The 14,081-nt window shown below is 42.6% G+C and overlaps 1 protein-coding gene across 1 annotated transcript in view; it reads right to left on the bottom strand.

Annotated features, from left to right (window-relative positions):
• Positions 1-14,081, bottom strand: part of LOC144600342 (melatonin receptor type 1B-like) — a 111,434-nt gene that overhangs the window by 1,397 nt on the left and 95,956 nt on the right. The window lies entirely within an intron of this gene.

Raw genomic sequence — 14,081 nt, 5'->3', positions numbered from 1 at the left:
AATCAGTCTATGTTCTCAAAGTACAAAGTGAATTCATGGATAGACACAAAGTGCTGGAGTAACTCAGCAGGCAGGCAGCATCTCTGGAGATGGGTCTGAAGAATTGTCCTGACCCGAACTATTACCCATCCTTTTTCTCCGGAGATGCTGCCTGACCTGCTGAGTTACTCCAGCACTTTGTGTCTATGTTTGGTGTAAACCAGCATCTGCAGTTCTTTGTTTCAGTGAATTCATGGAATTGCTTGAATAGTGCAAATGTGGCAAACTTCCTTCCACAATAATCATCATGATGATCATTGCACCTCAATGGCCAGCTGAAGTTTTCAAACACTTTGCTTTCTATTGGCACGAAATTGGTTTGCCCCTCACCAGCTGCAATAGACCACCATTTCCTGAAGGATAAGTAGATGTGGCCATAAATGCTGACATTGTCAGTGATGCTGGTCCACCAATGGGACAATAAACATGGCCGCCAGATGTCACACTCAAAGGACATTGATAGAAACAATATTTATAGACACATTGCTGCGCCAAGATTTTTCTCTGCAGCTGAAATGTTTAATAGAACATCTGTTCAGAAGAAAATGTTACTCTTTGCTACGTGGTTAACACTCTGAATATCTGATAAGAGCAAATCAATAAATAGTAAATCAGAGTTAGCGGTAATTTACAGAAAACATTCTACACTGGAGATGTTTCGTGGTAGTTCCCGTCAATCTTGTGAATACTGACACTTCATAGACCATTGAATAGTACAGCACAGAAACAGGCCCCTCAGCCCAAAATGTCTGTGCTGAACATGATGCCAAGATAAGCTAATCATACCTGCCTGCTCATGACCCATATCCCCCCATTCCCTGCATATACTGTGCTTGTTCCAAGCGAAAAGCATCTTAAATGCCACTATCGTATCTGCATCCACCACCAATCCTGGTAGCACTTTCAGATACCCACCTCCCTCTGGATAAACAAGAACTTCCTTGGCACATCTATATACTAAAATTCTCGTTTGTTTGCTTGTTCCTGAACTACAGCCAATACGGTACACGATAGTGCGACAATGTTAAGCCCACCTTACTCACCATTGACCCTTTGGTGCGAATAGAAGTTTCATTGAAATCGGTGTTATATTTTAAAAGTTATTCACGTTTTTAAATTTAAATCTATCTCCTAGGGAGGGAGGGGGGAGGGAGGATAAGGGGGGGGGGTTGAGGGCGATGGAGTGGGGGGGAGGGAGGAAGGGGGAGGGGACAGGGGGGGGAGGGAGGGGGAAGGGGGAGTGGAGGGGGGAGAGGGGGGAGAGAGGGGGGGAGAGGGGGAGGGAGAGGGGGAGGGGGAGGGGGGAGGGGGGAGAGAGGGTGCTGCACCAATGTAGGAGAGGTTTGGGCCCAACAGGTCCACTTGGTCTAGTCGTCTTTAAAACTTTCCCCACTCACTTTAAAGCTATGCCCTCTAATCTTTGACATTTCCACCCTAGGGTAAAGATTCTGACTGTCTACTCTAAATATGCCTCTCTTAATTTTATATACTTTTATCAGGTCTCTCCTCCCAGATGAAACACTCCAAGTTTGTCTAACATCTCCTTGCAGCGAATATTCCCGAATCCAGGCAGTATTTTGGTAAATCATATTCACATTCACTTTGCATTCATTTACTTCTATTGAATGATATGAGAATCTGTTGATTTAATGCATTTATTGTCACAGACACCAGATGATATCTGCAAGTCAGGCTAGCTGATAGAAGGAGGAAAATAAGGATATTTTTACAAAAATTATAGTGATAAACAAAACCCATGATATGACAAAGAATGATTTCAAGTATCTAAATATGGACCCTTATGGCAATAACATAAGGGACACAAATGAGGAATGAGTTTCTTAAGCATATTCACAAGAACTTTATAGACAATAGACAATAGACAATAGGTGCAAGAGTAGGGCATTCGGCCCTTCGAGCCAGCACCGCCATTCAATGTGATCATGGCTGATCATTCTCAATCAGTACCCCGTTCCTGCCTTCTCCCCATACCCCCTGACTCCGCTATCCTTAAGAGCTCTATCTAGCTCTCTCTTGAATGCATTCAGAGAATTGGCCTCCACTGCCTTCTGAGGCAGAGAATTCCACAGATTCACAACTCTCTGACTGAAAAGGTTTTTCCTCATCTCAGTTCTAAATGGCCTACCCCTTATTCTTAAACTGTGGCCCCTTGTTCTGGACTCCCCCAAGATTGGGAACATGTTTCCTGCCTCTAACGTGTCCAACCCCTTAATAATCTTGTACGCTTCGATAAGATCTCCTCTCATCCTTCTAAATTCCAGTGTATACAAACCTAGTCTTAATCTTTCTTAATCAAACTTTTTTAATTAAACTTTCTTAATCAGTTACATTTTGGCTCAACAAGGAAGCCTGCACTGCTGGATATACAGTACTTCCATAACATGATCATACAGAGGGAACTAGTGGGGGGAATTACTATGGCAAAAAAAGGTCAGTATAGATGTGCTGGGCAGAAGGGCCCTTTCCGGTGATGCACAACTCTGTGAGTCCATGACTTCTGAAAACAGTGACCGTGATACTGTAAAATCTAAAATAACCTTGGAAAACAAGATAGATCATCCGAAGGTATAAAACAAAAAGCCAATTGTGGAAGGACCAGTTCCAAAGGGATGAGAGGAGGTCTAGTTTGAGTGAACTGAAATCATAGTTTGGCAGGTAAAATTGTAATTAAAAAGGAGGAGATCAAAGAGTCTTGGTCATACAGCATGCAAACAGGCCCTTTGGCCCAACTTGCCCACGCAAACCAACATGCCCCATCTACAGTAGTTCCACCTGTCTGCATTTGGCCCATATACCTCTAAACCTATCCTATCTATCTACCTGTCGAAATGCTTCATAAACATTGTGATGGTACCTGCCTTAACTACCTCCTCCGGCAGCGTGTTCCATAAACCCACTAGCCTTTGTGTGAAAAAGTTACCCCTGGGGTTAAATCTTTCTCTCCTCACCTTAAACCTATGTCCTCCTGTTCTCAATTCCCCGTCTATGGGTAAATGACTCTGTGCATTAACCCTATCTATTCAAATGACAATTTGCACCTTCCATTTATACCAAAGCGTGGCTATTGATGGAAAATTGGCAGTACCGGATCCAGCCTGTGATTAATACTTTCAGTTGATCTATTCCCAGTACAGTGCTTCTATTAGCAGAATAAGTTGTTCAGTGTTGAATATGATAATCCCTTCTGTCTTTACGTTTTGCCGCAATTTTAATAAAATTCAGTCAAAGTTCAGTTTGAAGAACTGTGTCTTGTTCAAATGAAAACAGAAGAAGAATATTCAATAATGCTTTCCTCCTAAATACACCAATCATCATCACATGATATTGTCATGATATAAATCATCACTGTAGCTAAGGATAAATTCTGGTGAGAAAGTTAAACTCGAGTGTAATATTTCATCACCAGCAGAAATAAAGTGACAATAAATAAAGCATAATTGGTAGAAAATGAAATTTAATGTTAACCCGGCAAAAACTTTCACTATCTTTGCAAGGAATGTGATTAGTGCGTCATAATTACAATTGCGAAATGGACCATCAGTTGACCAATCTACATTAGTATTTATACCTCACAATGGAAAATTGTCAATTAAATGTAATTTGATTTTATTCAACCCCCAATCTTTTTTCACCTTTCCCTTCTCTATCCTAAAGATTAGTTTAGTTTAGTTTGCAGATACAGCACGGAAACAGGCCCTTCGGCCCACCGAGCCCGCGCCGACCAGCAGTCACCGGTTCACCTGGTCTACCAACACCATCACCACAGTGAAGAAGGCACAGCAGAGACTCCACTTCCTGAGGACCCTCAGGAAAACCAACCTGCAGGAGAAGCTCATGATGTCCTTCTATCGCTGCTCCATCGAGAGTGTGCTGGCATACTGTATAACCACATGGTATGCCAGCTGCTCAGAAAAGGACAGGAATGCCCTTCAGAGGGTCATCACGACGGCCCAGAAGATCATCGGCTGCTCACTGCCCTCCCTGGAGCACCTGTTCAGCCTACACTGCCTCAGTAGAGCAGGCAAAATAATAAAAGATCCATCCCACCCCGGCCACCGTCTGTTTGTTCATCTGCCCTCTGGTCGACGTTTCAGGTCGATCAAATCCCGAACAAACAGACTTAAGAACAGTTTTTACCCCAGGGCCATACGAGAACTGAACACTACCTTCTGCACTAGGCAACACTGTTAAAACTTTTGTACTTAATATAATTGTATTTATTTGTTTTTGCATTTATTGCATATATGTTTTTACGCACCGTCAGGATTGGCTATTTTTTAATTTCGTTGTACTCGTTGCAATGACAATAAATGAATATTATTATTATTATTATTATTAGTTTTATCCTACACTCTAGGGACAATTTTACCAAAGCCAATTAGCCCACAAACCTGCATGTCTTTAGAATGAGGGAAGAAACTGGAGCACCTGGAGGAAACCCACGCTGTCACAGGGACAAACTCCGTATGGACAGCAACCGCAGTCAAGGTCGAACCCGGGTCTCTGGTGCTGTAAGGCAATAACTCCACCATGCTGCATCTCAATGAGTAGACCATTTTTGTTTCAATCAGTAACCCTGCATTGCCAGAGTGAGGCCACATGCAAACTAGAGGAACAGCACCTCATATTGTGCTTGGGTAGGTTTGAACTTTGAATTCTCTAATTTTAAGTAATACCACCCACACCGCTCTCTCTATTCTAAGCCCATTCCAATCCAGTGCACACCCATTTTCCCATTACCCCACCCTCTTTCTCAGCACTACCCTCTTCCCCTGTCCCCTTCTATGGATATCACTCCCTCTAGCTTTACATTTCACTCCTCTTTTCCTTCTCTGACACCTTTTGTGCCCTTTTAATAACTAGCCTTTGTCCGTTTACACATTCAAAACCCCCTCACATGTATCCACCTATCACTTCAGTTCAGTTCAGTTTAGTTTATTGTCACGTGTACCGAGGTACAGTGAAAAGCTTTTTGTTGCTTGCTAACCAGTCAGCAGAAAGACAATACATGATTGTAATCGAGCCATTTACAGTGTATGGAAAGATGATAAGGGAATAACGTTTAGTGCAAGGTAAAGCCAGTAAAGTCCGATCAAATCAGTATGGAGGTCATGGCTCAAAATCCTGCTAGTCCATTCACTCCACAGATGCTGCCTGACCCATTGAGTTACTCCAGCACTTTGTGTTTTGGTCAAGATTCGAACATCTGCAGTTCTTTGCATCTCTGTATTTCTCTCCATTAGTGACCACAGCTTCATCCCAACCTCATTGCATTCTACCCTCAACATGATGCTAAACACTGCTTCTGCTGTTATCACTTCCACGCCAATACCATTAGCCTGGAGATATCTTATCTAGATAATCTTATCCAGGACCATTCCTCATCTTCGTAGTCCCCTCAATGCATTATTTTTCACATGCCTAACTCAAGTTTGATCCTGAGCACAGTGCAATCAGTGCTACCTGTGACCGCGTGGGTTTTCTCTGGGTGCTCTGGTTTCCTCCCACATTCCAAAGATGTGCAGGTTTTTAGGTTATTTGGCTTCTGTAAATAGTAAAATTGTTCCTCGTGTGCAGGATAGTGCTCGTGTACGGGATCATCGCTGGATGGCACAGATTCTGTCGACCGAAGGGCTTATTTCCTCACAGTGCCTCTGCAGTCTAAAGTCTATACCTCAGCGGGTCAGGGAGCATCTCTAGAGAACAGGGATAAGTCGGACATTTTGAGTCGGGGTGGTATATCTAAGTGCTTGCAAGACTGGTGACAAAGCCGATCAATTAGTGGCACAGGTAGAAGTTGGCAGATATGATCTAATTGCCATTAAGCTGAATGATCAAACTGACAATTAGGAAAGGCGATATTAGGAAAAGGGGATAATTAATGCTGCTGGGAAGAACGGCAATTAGTGCAATGGTGAGAAGTTAGCTTGGCTCAGCACATCGGGAGGTAGAATTAGAATCAACGTATGCCCACATATAAAGTGAGAAAGGCTAGAAAACATTGGAAGCAATTATTTGTTGGCCAGCCAAAGTTGTGATAATGGACAAATCATAAATGGGGAAATCATAGGTAACATTGTACTTAGAGGGGACATTAACCTACAAATAGACTGGACATTCAAATTAGTGGTAATAAGAGGACATATTCACAGAATGTACATTAGGCTTGTATACACTGGAATTTAGAAGGATGAGAGGGGATCTTATTGAAACATAATAATAATAATAATAATGCATTTTATTTATATAGCGCTTTTCATATACTCAAAGACGCTTTACAGAAATTTAGAGAACATAGGGAAATGAATAAATAGATAAATAAGTAAATAAGTAAACGAACAGAGAAAGGTGAGGTGACCTTCAGTGGTTGAAGGCAGTACTGAACAGGTGAGACTTCAGCGATGTTTTGAATGCAAACATGCAAGATTATTAAGGGGTTGGACACGTTAGAGGCAGGAAACATGTTCCCAGTGTTGGGGGAGTCTAGAACCAGGGGCCACAGTTTAAGAATAAGGGGTAGGGCATTTAGAACGGAGATGAGGAAAAACTTTTTCAATCAGAGAGTTGTAAATCTGTGGAATTCTCTGCCTCAGAAGGCAGTGGAGGCCAGTTCTCTGAATGCTTTCGAGAGAGCTAGATAGAGCTCTTAAGGATAGCGGAGTCAGGGGGTATGGGGAGAAGGCAAGAACGGGGTACTGATTGAGAATGATCAGCCATGATCACATTGAATGGTGGTGCTGGCTCGAAGGGCCGAATGGCCTACTCCTGCACCTATTGTCTATTGTCTATTGTCTATTGTCTAGATGATTATGTAGACCACAATGTTTGGGACTCAAGAAGGGAGCAGAGTAGTTTAAATCAACTGTTATACAATGGGAAAGAGAGCTTATTATGGAAAGCCATCGGGGTACCAGGAAATTATTCCCTCACCAAAGGCACAGTGGCGTAGTGGTAGAGTTGCTGCCTTACAGCGCCAGAGATTAATGTTCGATCCTGACTATGGGTGCTCTCTGTGCTACTTGTGACCACATGGGCTTTCTCCAGGTGCTCCGGTTTCCATGGGGCCTTTTCGGAAAGAGTGACCATAACATCACTGAGTTCTTCATTAAGATGCAAAGTGAAGTATCCATGGGCAGCACAATGGTAGAGCTGCTGCCTTACAGTGCCAGAGATTAAGGTTCGATCCTGACCTTGGGTGCTATCAGTGCGGAGTTTGTACGTTCTCCCTGTAACCTGGAAACTGATTTTTTTCCGAGTGTTCCAGTTTCCTCCCTCGTTCCAAAGACATGCAGGTTTATGTGATAATTGTCCTCTGTAAAATTGCCTCTAATGTGTAGATTGCAAAAGAGGGATAAGATATAGCCAGTGTGACTGGATGATCGATGGTTGGCACGGACCTGGTGGGCCAAAGGCTCTGTTTCCACTAAACTGAAGTAATCACAGCATGCTGGAATAACTCAACGGATCAGGCATCTCTGCAGAAAATGGATAGGTGACGTTTTGGATTGGGACCCTTCTTCAGTTTGATCTACTAAACTAAACTAAAGTAGTTCAATCTACATATCAATCTACATCGAAGGAACAGTAAAGGTATGGGGAGTGAATTCACTAGGATCAACCAGGGAACTTCAGTGAAATGTGGTAGAGTGGAGAGGCAATGGATGCGATTTAAGGAATGAATGTAGGACCTGCAACAGGTCTGTTTATGATTGTCGGAATCATATTGAATATCATCTGATTGTCAGGCAAAAAAACAGCAGAGCTGATGATTGGGCATGGTTTGGAATTCAACAAAAAAAATGACTACGTGATTAATTAAAAGAACAACAGTAAACTTGCCCAGAACATAAAAATGGACTGGAAAAGATTCCGAAGGTCGACACAAAGCTGGCAAGAAGGAAGGGGGGACCTGGCGCAGAGCCGCCAAGAAGAAGTGGTAGCAGGCCTGGCTCGCCGCTGCGAGCAGAAGATAAGACTGTTCGATGGGCCTTTAGTAACTTGGTCGGCGCCAGAAATGGGGCGATTCTTGTGTACTTCCTATGTGAAGATAGACACAAAATGCTGGCGTAACTCAGCAGGACACACAGCATCTCTAGAGAGAAGGAAGGGGTGATGTTTCGGGTCGAGACCCTTCTGTCCCTATATACGACCTTCAGTCTGAGGAAGGGTCTCGACCCGAAACGTCACCCATTCCTTCTCTCCAGAGATGCTGCCTGACCCGTTGAGTCACTCCAGCATTTTGTGTCTATCTTCGATCTGCAGTTCCTTCCTACACATGTTAGATAGAGCTCTAGGGGCTAGCGGAATCAAGGGATATGGGGAGAAGGCAAGCACAGGTTACTGATTGTGGAGGATCAGCCATGATCACAATGAATGGCGGTGCTGGCTCGAAGGACCAAATGGCCTCCTCCTGCACCTATTTTCTATGTTTTCTATGTTTTCTATAATGCCTAGGTGAGGTCTGCTGTTTGATTTTACCAGGTTGAGGGCAAAACAAAGCATTTCACTGCACCTAGGCACATGTGATAATAAAGTATCATTGAATTGATTTGAATTGAATTGATTTGATTTGATTTGATTTGATTTGATTTGAATTGAATTGAATTGAATTGAATTGAATTGAATTGAATTGGATTGAATTGAATTGAATTGAAGTGAATTGAATTGAATTGTAAACCAGCATCTGCAGTTCTTTGTTTCTACATACTGTAAAAGCTTCTGCAGGTATGTACATAGAAAGAAAAGATAAGTGTAGGTTTTTTATAGTCAATAATAGGATAATTTGAAATGGGGAACGGGATGAAAACACAACAATTAATCAAATACTGCTTTCTTTGAAAAAGACACAAATAGCGAACCAGAAGGCATCGGACCAAGTTTTTGATCAAAAGGAGAATTAGTGTTTGTAAAATAGACATAGAGAATAAATTAATGGGACTGAAAGCTGGTAAATCACCAAGATCTGCATCCGGAATACTAAAAGAAGTACTCAGGGAATTGGTGGAGGCGATGGTTGTCAAAAACTAAAATTCTCTCATTTGTGGAATACTTCCTGCCGACTGGGGAGTGGTAAATGTAATCCCACAATTTAGAAAATGAGAAAGGAGAATACAGGGAAACCGGAGTGTAGATAGCAAGGAACTACAAAAGCTGGTCGATAAAACAAAATATGCCAAGTGCTGAAGTGACTCAGTGGATCAGGTAGGTTCTGGAGAACATGGACCCTTCTTTAGACCTCCCTTAGAACAGAGAAACCAGTTGGCCTCGTGTCAGTCAATCGTAGGAAATGATAAGAGTCTATTACTGAGGATGTGAAAACCGGAAACATGGAAAATAGGAGGAGGCATAGCCTGTCAGGCCCTTGTGTCTGTTACATCAACCCATACAACCGTGACTGACTCTCCAGCAGAATTGCTCCAGAAATATCTATAGGATTAGACAAAGTCAACAGGGATTTATGAAAGTGAAATCATGTTTGACAACTCTACAGTCACGCTTGACAAATCCAGTTTTTGGAGGATGTAACTGGTGGAATGCATGAGTTCGGAACGGCGATTGAGGGTGTATTTGGATTTTCTGAAGGCCATTGATAGAGTCCCACATTGGAGATTCGAGAGTAAAGTTAAATAAAGCTAATGGAATCGGGGAGGGGGGGGATATAGATTTAGTTTCAGTTTTAGTTTCAGTTTTGTTTATTGTCAGGTGTACCGAGGTAGAGTGAAAAGCTTTTTTGTTGCGTGCCGTCAAATCAGCAGAAAGACAATACATGATTAAAATTAAACCCGTCCACAGTGTACAGATACAGGACAGTCCCGCCATTCCGGGAATTAACCTAATAAACCTACGCTGCACGCCCTCAATAGCAAGAATATCCTTCCTCAAATTTGGAGACCAAAACTGCACACAGTACTCCAGGTGCGGTCTCACTAGGGCCCTGTACAACTACAGAAGGACCTCTTTGCTCCTATACTCAACTCCTCTTGTTATGAAGGCCAACATTCCATTGGCTTTCTTCACTGCCTGCTGTACCTACATGCTTCCTTTCAGTGACTGATGCACTAGAACACCCAGATCTCGTTGTACATCCCCTTTTCCTAACTTGACACCATTCAGATAATACTCTGCCTTCCTATTCTGACCACCAAACTGGATAGCCTCACACTTATCCACATTAAACTGCATCTGCCATGCATCCGCCCACTCACACAACCTATCCATATCACCCTGCAACCTCATAGCATCTTCCTCACAGTTCACACAACCACCCAGCTTTGTATCATCTGCAAATTTGCTAATGGTACTTTTAATCCCTTCATCCAAGTCATTAATGTATAATGCAAATAGCTGCGGTCCCAGCACCGAGCCTTGCGGTACCCCACTAGTTACTGCCTGCCATTCTGAAAGGGACCCATTTATCCCCACCCTTTGCTTTCTGTCTGTCAACCAATTTTCTATCCATGTCAGTACCCTACCTCCAATACCATGTGCTCTAATTTTGCCCACTAATCTCCTATGTGGAACCTTGTCGAAGGCTTTCTGAAAGTCGAGGTACACCACATTCACCGGCTCTTCCCTGTCAATTTTCCTAGTTACATACTCAAAGAATTCCAGAAGATTAGTCAAGCATGATTTCCCTTCGTAAATCCATGCTGACTCGGAACGATCCTGTAACTACTATCCAAATGCTCCGCAATTTCGTCTTTTATAATAACAGCTGGGTCTTGAGAGACCATCATCCTCGACCTCGAGGGATAGCCACGACGACGACAAACAGCTGGGAAGAAACTCTCTGCATTGATTGGGATACAGAGACCGGAACTAAATAGTAGGAATAAATGTATCTTTTTTTGGATGGCAGGGAGTGATTATTAGATTACCACAGGAATCAGTGATTAGTTCCCAGCTTCTCACAATAGAAATGACTTGGAAAAGGAAACTGAATATAGTATTTCTAATTTTGACAATGGCACGACATCAAGTGGCATCATGAGTTGTCAAAAGATGTAAAGAGGCTTCAAGACAAATGAAGCAATTGGATGGGCAGAGGCCCTCTAACTAGAATAAATGAGAGGTTATCCATTTTGGGAGGTAAAACAGAAAGCCAGAATTTATTAAAACAGTGATAGAATGGAAAATGCTGATGTACAAAGGAATGTGCGCGTCTTTGTGCAAAGGTCGCTGAAAGCAAACATGCAAGTGTGGGAAGAAGTTAAGAAGATAAATGGGTATCTTGACCTGCAACACAAGACACTTAGGGTGCATGGGCTTATTACTATTATGCAGTCTTAATGTAGACCAGTTTTGGCGTATTGCATTCAAATGTTGTCTCTTTCTACATCGAAAGAGAAAATTCCAAGAGGGGGAAACCAATAATGATAACCTGAGGTGCAACGTTTTACACAAAGGATGATATGTGTAAGGAAAAGGCTGTCAGAGGAAGTAGTTGAGGCAGGTGCTATCACAACGTTTAAGGAACATTTAGACAGACACATGGATAGGACAGATTTAGAGGGATATGGGCCAAACGCAAGCATATGGGAGTAATGTTGGTCGGTGTGAACACGTTGGGATGAAGGGCCTGTTTTCATGCTGTATAAGATAATGCGATTGTCAGATAAAGAGAGATTGGAATGACTGGGGTTGTATTTACTCAGGGTTAGAAGACTGAGAGGAAATCTCATTGAAGCGTACGAAATGTTAACAGGGCCTTATGAGCTAGATGTAGGGGGAAGTTTCCACTGGCTGCTTGGGTGGAGGGAGAGAGATCTAAAATCAAGAGTCACAATGCCAGGATAAGGCGTAAAACTATTAAGACTGGGACTGAGGACGGTACAGTGCTGCAGTGGTAGAGTTGCTGCCTTACAGCGCCAGAGATCCCGGTTCGACTCTGACTGCAGATGCTGTCTGCACGTACTTTGTACGTTCTCCCCGTGACCTGCGTGGGTTTTCTCCTGGTGCTTCAGTTTACTCCCACACTCCAAAGACGTACAGATTTGAAGGTTAATTGGCTTTAGTAAAATTGTTCATTGTCCCGTTTACCCCGATTTTGGACAGAACCTCTACATCAGCAAAGTATCTAGTTTTCACTTCAAAATCCATTGGTTAATACTGCAACGGGTATCTATCTGCTTTTCAATTTCTTCCATTTCAAGTCCAGAATTTCCAATGTGAGTGATTTTCAAGCATTATAGTTAGTTAGAAGGTCGGCCATCAAAGTAACTATTCACTGCAGTAGGAATTCATTAAACTTGGCTGTTTATCTGCCTATTGGAACTGATAGCAGGAATGAATTCCATTTTCCTACGCTGATGATTTACAAGATATAAATAATCATTTTCCAATTTCAATTTTACTATTCTGACTCAAGTTTACAGAAAACATCATCTAACAACGAGTTTGTGACATGCTACATGGAAAGGAATTTTGAAAAGTTTACACTAAAATTCCAATGATGAAGCTGGCTTATAAGAACTGAGTCATTTAAGGTTACCGTTGTGGATTTATTTCAGCACATTTTAAGTAAATAAGGTAATTCTATTGAAAACGATAAATATTTCTCATTCATATGCACATCCTCACCTAATTTACAACCAGAACACCAGCTCACAGCTATTCCAAAGGTTGAATTGAGAGCTCATCTACATTGCCGTGTAACTCAAGCTGAGATGGGGCTGGAATTTCTTTCGGAGTCTTTAGAGATACAGTACGGAAACAGTCCCTTCAGCCCATGGAGCCCTCACTGCACGCAATCCCCGCACACCAGCACTATTCTGCACACTGACAATTTTACAATTGTTTTTACTGAAGCCAATTAACCTATAAAGCTGTACGTCTTTGGAGTGGGAGAAAACCGGTGCACCTGGAGAAAACCCACGCGGTCACGGGAAAAAGGTACAAACTCCGTACAGGCAGCACCCGTAGTCAGGATCGAACCCGGATCTCTGGCGCTGTAAGGCAGCAATCTACGGCTACGCCACCGTGCCACACCGGATAATTTTTCTTTCCGAGACCAAATAAAACACAAAGAACTACAATAACCCGATGGGTTATGCAGTACATCTGGAGAACACGGGTAGGCAATTTCCAGGTTGAGACTCTTCTTCAGACGGCTGACCCTCTTTGTGTGTCGGAAGGAACTGCAAATGTTGGTATGCATCAAAGATAGACACAAACTGCTGGAGTAACTCAGCGGGTCAGGCAGCAGCACTCTGATGAGAAGTAGGATTTTCAGACTGAAGAAGGGTTCTGACCCACAATGTCACCTATTCCTTTTGTCCAGAGATACCGCCAGACCCGCTGAGTTACTCCTGCATTTTGTGTCTATCCACTTTTGTGTTTTGTTTTACACTTTGTGTTTTTTGCATTTTGTGTTTTTCTTTCGGTAAACCGGCATCTGCAGTTCCTTTTGCCTCCAATTTCCTTAGACAGATGTATAGGAAGGAACTGCAGATGCTGGTTTACCACGAAGATAGACACAAAAAGGTGGAGTAACTCAGCAGGTCAGGCAGCATCTCTGGAGAAAAGGAATAGGTCATGTTTCGGATCAAGACCCTTCTTCAGACTGAGAGTCAGTGGGGAGGGAAACTAGAGGTATGAAAAGGTCCAGAAAAAAATGGTCATCTGTGTCGGCTCTGATTTGTTCTGCACCTTTTCATACCTCTAATTTCCCTCCCCCCTTGCTCTTAGTCTGAAGAAGGGTTATGACCTAAAATATTATCTTTTCTCTATAGATGCTGCCTGACCCGCTGAGTTACTTCAGCATTTTGTGTCTATCCCTAGACAGATGGTTTGACACAAGGAACTGTTAGTTTTCTTGAAACTGGGACTCCCCAGTCGAACAGGTAAGGAAATGGAATGTCAACTTGCCCAGGGACCACTAAGTCCTGATGTAACATGCAATAATTACTTGCTTTAGTAAAGAGAGATATCCACGAACTAGACTAAGTCGAGAACATAGATCACAACAAAAGTGATAGCTCCATAAAAAAAATCTCAATTGCTAGAGATTACACCTGGGTATG

Source organism: Rhinoraja longicauda, chromosome 15 (assembly GCF_053455715.1).
Source record: "Rhinoraja longicauda isolate Sanriku21f chromosome 15, sRhiLon1.1, whole genome shotgun sequence".
NCBI classification, from domain to species: Eukaryota; Metazoa; Chordata; class Chondrichthyes; order Rajiformes; family Arhynchobatidae; genus Rhinoraja; species Rhinoraja longicauda.
The sequence above is the reverse complement of the archived record's forward strand: the minus strand, read 5'-3'. Positions and strand labels throughout refer to the sequence as shown.